Here is a 7,658-nt window from a genome sequence, read left to right on the forward strand (position 1 = left end):
CTCCCTTCTGGCTTGTAGAGTTTCTGTTGAGAAATCATCTGTTAACATTATGGGAATTCCCTGGTATGTTATTTGTCATTTCTCCCTTGCTGCTTTCAGTAATTTTTCTTTGTCTTTAAGTTTTGCCAATTTGATAACTATGTGTCTCGGCGTGTTTCTCCTTGGGTTTATCCAGTATGGGACTCTGCGCTTTCTGGACTTGGATGGCTATTTCCTTTCCCATTTTAGGGAAGTTTTTGACTATAATCTCTTCAAATATTTTCTCGGGTCCTTTCTCTCTTCTCCTTCTGGGACCCCTATAATGCGAATGTTGTTGCATTTAATGTTGTCCCAGAGGTCTCTTAGGCTGTCTTCATTGTTTTTCATTCATTTTTTTAAATTATGTTTTGCAGCAGTGAATTCTACTGTTCTGTCTTCCAGGTCACTTATCTGTTCTTCTGCCTCAGTTATTCTGCTATTGATTCCTTCTAGTGTATTTTTCATTTCAGCCATTGCATCATTCATCTCTGTTTGTTCTTTAATTCTTCTAGATCTTTGTTAAACATTTCTTGCATCTTTCTATCTTTGCCTCCATTCTTTTTCTGAGGTCCTGGATCATTTTCACTATCATCATTCTGAATTCTTTTTCTGGAAGGTTGCCTATCTCCGCTTCATTTAGTTGTTTTTCTGGAGTTTTATCTTGTTCCTTCATCTGGTACATAGCCCTCTGTCTTTTCATCTTGTCTGTCTTTCTGTGACTGTGGTTTTTTTCAACAGGCTGCAGGATTGTAGTTCTTCTTGCTTCTGCTGTCTGCCCTCTGGTGGCTGAGGCTATCTAAGAGGATTGTGCAAGTTTCCTGGTGGGAGGGACTGGTGGTGGGTAGAGCTGGCTGTTGCTCTGGTGGGCAGAGCTCAGTAAAACTTTAATCCACTTGTTTGCTGATGGGTGGGGCTGTGTCCTCTCCCTTTTGGTTGTTTGGCCTGAGGCGACCCAACACTGGAGCCTACCCAGGCTCTTTGGTGGGGCTAATGGTGGACTCTGGGAGGGCTCATGCCAAGGAGAACTTCCCAGAACTTCTACTGCCAGTGTCCTTGTCCTCATGGTGAGACAGAGCCACCCCCCGCCTCTGCTGGAGACCCTCCAACACTAGCAGGTAGGTCTGGTTCAGTCTCTATGGGGTCACTGCTCCTTTGCCTGGGTCCTGATGTGCACACTACTTTGTGTGTGCCCTCCAAGAGTGGAGTCTCTGTTTCCCCCAGTCCTGTTGAAGTCCTATAGTCAAATCCCACTAGCCTTTAAAGTTTGATTCTCTAGGAATTCCTCCTCTTGTTGCTGGACCCCAAGGTACGGAAGCCTGACGTGGGGCTCAGAACCTTCACTCCAGTGGGTGGACTTCTGTGGTATAAATGTTCTCCAGTTTTTGAGTCACCCACCCATCAGTTATGGGATTTGATTCTATTGTGATTGCGCCCCTCCTACCATTTCATTGTGGCTTCTCCTTTGTCTTTGGATGTTGGATATCTTTTTTGGTGAGTTCCAGTGTCTTCCTGTCGATGATTGTTCCTGATTCTTTATTATGGGATCTATCCTGTGTATTGTAGAATGTTGAGCAGCATCTCTGGTGTCTACCCATTTGATGCCAGTAGCCACTCTGCACCGCTCCCAATTATGGCAAACAAAATATCCTCATTCATTGAAATTCTAGTCCAAAGCACTTACGTTGGTAAACATATTTTAATTCTCAAGTCAGATATTTAGAATTTTTAACCAAATACATTATCTTCAAATAGAAGTTAAATTTCATAAGGACATCTATCTTTTTATGGCATGGTCATGAAGTAACTGCAAGGAACGTATCAGTAAGTGTAACATCCTACTTAAGAGTTTAGAGTTAGATTGCATGCACTCAAATACTACTTCTGATTTATTATCTGTATGATGGAGCACAGATTACTTTAGTTTTGTCTTTATAAAATGGAGGACTAAAAAGTAAACATTAAAGCCTTATAGTGAGAAATGAGAAATTGCACGTATGAACTATATCGAACATCCAATAGATATGAGTTATTATTGAATGAAAGATTAAATTTGAGGAGACAATGTTTTAGAATTTATTTCATAATCCTCATTATCTCTCTGACCATAACCTACTCCTTTTCCTTAGTCTTGCCTAATATTTTTCAACATACTTGCCTTCTTTCTGTTTTGGAATTAGCTCTTCTGCACTGTGCAGCTCCAGGGGGCATCAGTCACTCTCCATAGAATATGCCTTCAGGCCTTTTTTTCCAGCTGCTCTTCCATCTTCCTGAAAGAGGTTTTCCTTGACTGGCTTCTGTCAATCTGATCTTAGCTTAAATGCTACCTCTCAGAAAGACTTTCCATGATGATCTTCCAAATATAAATAACTACTCAGTGACTATCATATAGTTGTATTTTAATTTTACACATACTATATATTCTATGTTTTTATGTGAGCTATGCATCTATAAATTAATCAATTTAATTGCTTATTGGTTTTGTCCCTGGAGTAGAATTTAAGCTCCGTTAGAGAAGGAAACTTGTCTGGCATTTTCACATATATCCTAGGTGATTAGTATACTGTCAGGCATATGGTAAGGTTTAGTAATGTTTTTTGAGGGAATGAATGAAAGAATGGAGATTAAAAAAATCTCCTGAAGAATTGAGAAGGTTTTTCAGAGTTACAAAATTCTTTGATATCCACTTATCAAAAAGAATTTTATCTAGAGAGTAACTAAGTGACAGTAGATCCCTTTGATTTTTTTTTTTTATAGACCCCGGTTGGGGGGGGAAATCAGTAACTAAAGTATAATTTCTGATATTTAATTTACAGAATTAAGATCTGGAAACAAGCAAAACAAATAATTCAAATTATCATTTATTACCACCAAAAGTGTAGGAAGGACATAATCTCTAAACACAGGACAGTCTTAATTTTAATAAATGTTGCCGTATAAAGAACTAATTACATTAATGCTCATTTTTCACAGTTTTTTCTCTTGTAAATTAGTGAAAGCTTATTTACAGATCAGTAGAAGAAGTTTGTGAAGCCTTGGTTGAAAGCAGAGAATAGAATTCTTTAGTCCAAACTGAGAATTTGTCAATTTTGTGTACTTTTCACAGAGCTGGCCAGAGAAGTAAAGTTTCCCTTTGTCTGACTCAGGGGATCAGAGACTTTGTGTAGTCTTTATTATACTTTCTGCCTTTGAACTTTGCCTTTCTTATTTTGAATACCTTTGTTTTGGGAGTGTTCCATCTCTGGCCTGACCTGAATTATACCCTATGCAATTTGTCTTTCCCATTGTGTGTTTAGCATAACTTCAACAACTACTAATACTAGTTGCTAATATCAGTTTGACCCTCGTCTTGGTCTAGAACATGAACACAGAGATGCTTTTTGAAAAGGGTGACCATGAACCTACCTCTTGAAGGTAATTGGGAAATAATCAGATTTGGAGGAAAAGTAGATAGATATTCAGTAGGTAGAAAGAAAGTAATGACATGTACAAGACAGAGGTGGAACTTAATAATGAGTGATATATAGAAAATGACATAGAGATTTACTTGCTAGGAGGAAATGAGACTTCAGATTACATTTCTTTTTTTTCTTTTCTGACTTATATTCTCTGTGTAGATGAATATGTGTGTGTGTGTGTGTGTGTGTATGTGCGTGTGTATGGCCCCTTGGTTCTGATTTGTTTTGTGACACAGTATTCCAAAATTATTTTCTACACACAGATGTGTAGACCTTCCTTCATGACCTCACAAAAGAAACCACTTCACACAATCTACATTTTAAACATTACTTGAGTGAGAGATGGTCATTTTTTTTCTGAGCTAGTTACAGCAGGTTTCTCCATTCTTATTACAGTAAAGAGGATTTGAATGATTCACCTCTCATCATTTAGATTGCATACACGCACATGAGCTGTCACTTGGCTCCCACTCTCCAGACTGAATATGAAATAGGTATATTTGGTTTGTGATGGATATCACTTACAAATGTTAAATATTGCTGCTGTAGGTGTCACTGTTTTCTTAGCTGCTTATAAACTCAGGGATATTTTTTCCTGAGTTGTATATCTGAATAAAATTTTCACAAGAGCAGGTAAGCAAAAAATAGCAAATCTTTACATCTTTTATTTTGGGGAATACTCTTTTAGGAAATTATTTTTACAAAAGTGCAAAGATTTTATTTGAACTTTGAACAGAGATAAGATCACTTTACAATAATTTATCTTCCCCTGATATGCATTATGGGTTAGGACTGATTTTTTTTTTTTTTTTTTAAAGCTAGGCCATTTTAATCTTTTTTTTTTTTAAACAATAGAATAAATAGTTTTCTTGATGACTGCAGACATGTAAGGCTGATTGGCAGTATTCAGAAATATCAGAGTAATGGTTTCCTGATTGGTGTGTAGTCTTCAATAATTATAAGGAGTTATTTGTATGTATCTGCTGTCAGACCAGTAAGACTGCATTTATGCATCCATCATTTTCAGGGTTGTTGGTAACCTGGGCATATTTTCCCCAAATGACCTTGCCTCCTTGTGTCACTAAGCCCAACTCGCTCACGTTCACTTCAATAACAGTACCTTTGGTAATAACACCCAAAGCTGTATATAGTGGGGATGAGGGATTCTTCTTCACACCAAGTATTGGCAGGCAGAAGGTGGCTTTCAGTTCAGGATGTGTTACGTGGGCCTTCTTAAAACGTAATCCCATTGGCCTAATGAATCTTTCATATTTAGGTGGTTTTCGAGTAAAGCCATCTCCAACAAAGCAAACTTTAGTAACCATCCTCTTCCAGGCTTTCTTCTTTCTCTTTCCCGTTCGAATAACTTTTAATACTTCTGTTTCTCCCTGGGCACGAACTTTGGGCAGAGGGACTTCCCATTTTCCCGCTTTCTCTTTTCGTTTTTGTTTGATCATATTGGAAAGTACTTTAGCTCGAGACTGTCCCTCTCTGTCCAGTAGATATGCAGGTACTGCTCCTTGTGGAGTCTTTTCATCATTCTTCTGTTTGGTGTTTCTTTTTTCATGCATCTTAATAGTCTTTTTCATTTGTATTTTCTCAGCATGGCGCTGTTTATGGTAGAGCTTAGCTTTCAGACCAATCATTTTTTTTGCCTTCTTTGAACGTTCTTGAGCCTCTCGACCTTCCTTCTTTCTCTTTTTCTCATGGTAATCCAAACGATATCCATAGCGCTTACGGTGTAACTCGATATATTCATTTTGTGGCATGGTGACGGCCGCCGAGCCACCGGATGCAGCCGCCGGGGCGCGAAGAAGCTCTCAATTTTCTGGTCTTCAGGACTGATTTAAATATTGTCAGCATTGCCCTATATATCCTTCTTTGCTTTTCTGTGCCATTTTCAAAGTCCAAGTTTCTTGAATATAGCAGCATTTAACTAAAATGGACAACTCTTCTGACTTCTTTAGTAAAAATATAAGCACAGGAAGGAACATCCTTGTCAGTATCAGTATCCATTTACTTCCCCCAGGTAAAATGAAAGAGTCTTATTCTTTTCTTCATGGTTGTACTGAACTCTTTGTTTCAGAAAAGCAATTTTCTATATTTATATAAGTTAAAATATACTCTTTAGGTTAATATCATTTTGCTAGTACAGCTAATCCTATTTTCCAAATGAATTACTACCCTGTGCTCTTGTGATTTACTTTCATGGCTGGTACATCTTCTTACTTTATACTAATATCAAAACAAAAGTGTCAGAATATACATGATTTTATAGCTAAAACAAAACATAAATAAGGTTAAGTGGAATTAACATGGTAAAAGTGATGTCTGATGTCAACTTCTGACCTAGGATAATTCATGTATTCTCCCATCTTCAACATTCTCATCTGTATTAAAAGTTTTACACCCTCTAAACCTTCTCAATGTCATTCTACCTAGAGATCTTTCCAGTTACTATCCACTTGATTGACTTCAATATCCACTTTGCTTAATTTTATATATCCTAGCCTCTTAGTTGTTTTACCTTTGTAAACACTAATGACCTTTATTTCAGCATAACTACAACCAAATGCCTACATAGACTATGTTTTAAATTTCAGCCTCATTAAAAATTTACTTAATCAATATCAAATTCCAATCTATCCCCCTCAGATGACAAGCTTGCTGCTCTCTTCCCTTACTCCCTATATTATCTTTCTTCTCTCTTAAACCCCCAGATCAAATCAAACGAAAAGCCCTGACTCATCAGTCTTCTAAAATTTCTCAAAATAGCCACTGTTCACAATGCTGTCTGGAATTTTGATTACTCATTTCCATCCTAGAATAGTCACCTCTTGATTATAGGCTTTTTCTCTCCAGATCTTTCAGCACATTGAATTCAGAGTAAAGTTTATAAAATGCTAAACAGGTCATGTCAGCTCCCTGATGAAAATCCTTGAATAGCTATTTATCTTTATCCTTTATGTTGTTTTCAGACATCTTAAAGGACTGTCATGTTTTTCTCTGTAATTCCCTTTGTCTAAAATATAAGATTTCCCTATATTTTCATGGCTGACATCAACTCACCTTTCCTGTGTGAGCTTAGATGGAAAATTCTATAGGCACATACTCTGGCCCACCAAAGCCAGATTAAATGACACTCAAGGGTTCACATAACATTATGTGTCCTATTTTATTATAGGATTATAAGTTATTATTTTACTAAGGTACCCTTATTTTTGGCAAATATACTTCCATTTATCTGCATTTATTTAGTACTGCACTTATCTACATGTTAAATCCTACCTTTGTGTTACTTAGTATATTCTTCAGCTATGAATTTAAAAGCCACTTTTTATAGAAGACTTATCTAAACTCCTCAGACTAGATCAGGTCCACTTTATAAATATTTTTATAGCTCAACAGAATTTTTCATCTAAATACTTTTTTAGATTATGTATTTGTGTGAATTTGTGGGCAAAGATGCCTCCCTGATTAAAGATTTCAGCTCATCTAGGTAGGAACTGAGTCTGTTTTACCAGTTATTGCATGTTCAGCTTGTAACACTAAGTCTGAGAATAATAAAAGGCATGTATTAGCTCTTTGTTGTACAAATAAATTAATCATTTTATTGGATTTAAAACATAAAGATTGTTTTGCAGGCTGCAAATGCTCTATATATTGTAAAAAGTCTTTTTATATAAAAATTCTGCTTATGAATAAAACATGATAGGTCAAGGCTGGCTAAGTCTCTTGGGGCAATTTGTTTCTGACCTAAAAAATATTGGAAATTTCATATGGCTCAAACAAAAAGCTTGCCTAAATTACAAGATAATGTTGTAATGGTATCAGAGATTTGGTGCCATGAGGATTAGACAAGCAAATATTCCACAAAGAAAAGAACTTTTCTAACAGAAGCTAATGCTCTCCTCTGGGAGTTCATTAATTCTTGGAATGGGCTAAATATTGGGATTTTTCTAGACCAAAAAAACTTCTGTTAGGAGAAAGAGAAATTAACCTAAAATGTAGTGGTCATGTGAGGCTGATGGGAACAATTGGAAACTAGAGAGAAAGAAACTCATAGTTTGTATCATTGGACATTTGTTGAGTTCTGATGCTGTTTAGGAGACTGGGGAACTAGGTTGAAAGTTTATAAAAGGCAGACCAATCTCCCACATCTTATAGTGCTTAGGAAAAAAAAAA

The 7,658-nt window shown here is 36.6% G+C and overlaps 1 pseudogene across 1 annotated transcript; it reads right to left on the bottom strand.

The window, feature by feature from the left end:
- Nucleotides 1-4,286: 4,286 nt before the first annotated feature.
- LOC114890384 lies at nt 4,287-5,309 on the bottom strand (annotated as a pseudogene). The gene has a single exon (XR_003792271.1). The product of XR_003792271.1 is annotated as a ribosome biogenesis protein NSA2 homolog pseudogene (transcript).
- Nucleotides 5,310-7,658: the final 2,349 nt, after the last annotated feature.

The sequence above is a fragment of the Monodon monoceros genome, unplaced genomic scaffold (assembly GCF_005190385.1).
Source record: "Monodon monoceros isolate NGI ecotype Baffin Bay Population unplaced genomic scaffold, NGI_Narwhal_1 Super_Scaffold_11, whole genome shotgun sequence".
Lineage (NCBI taxonomy): Eukaryota > Metazoa > Chordata > Mammalia > Artiodactyla > Monodontidae > Monodon > Monodon monoceros.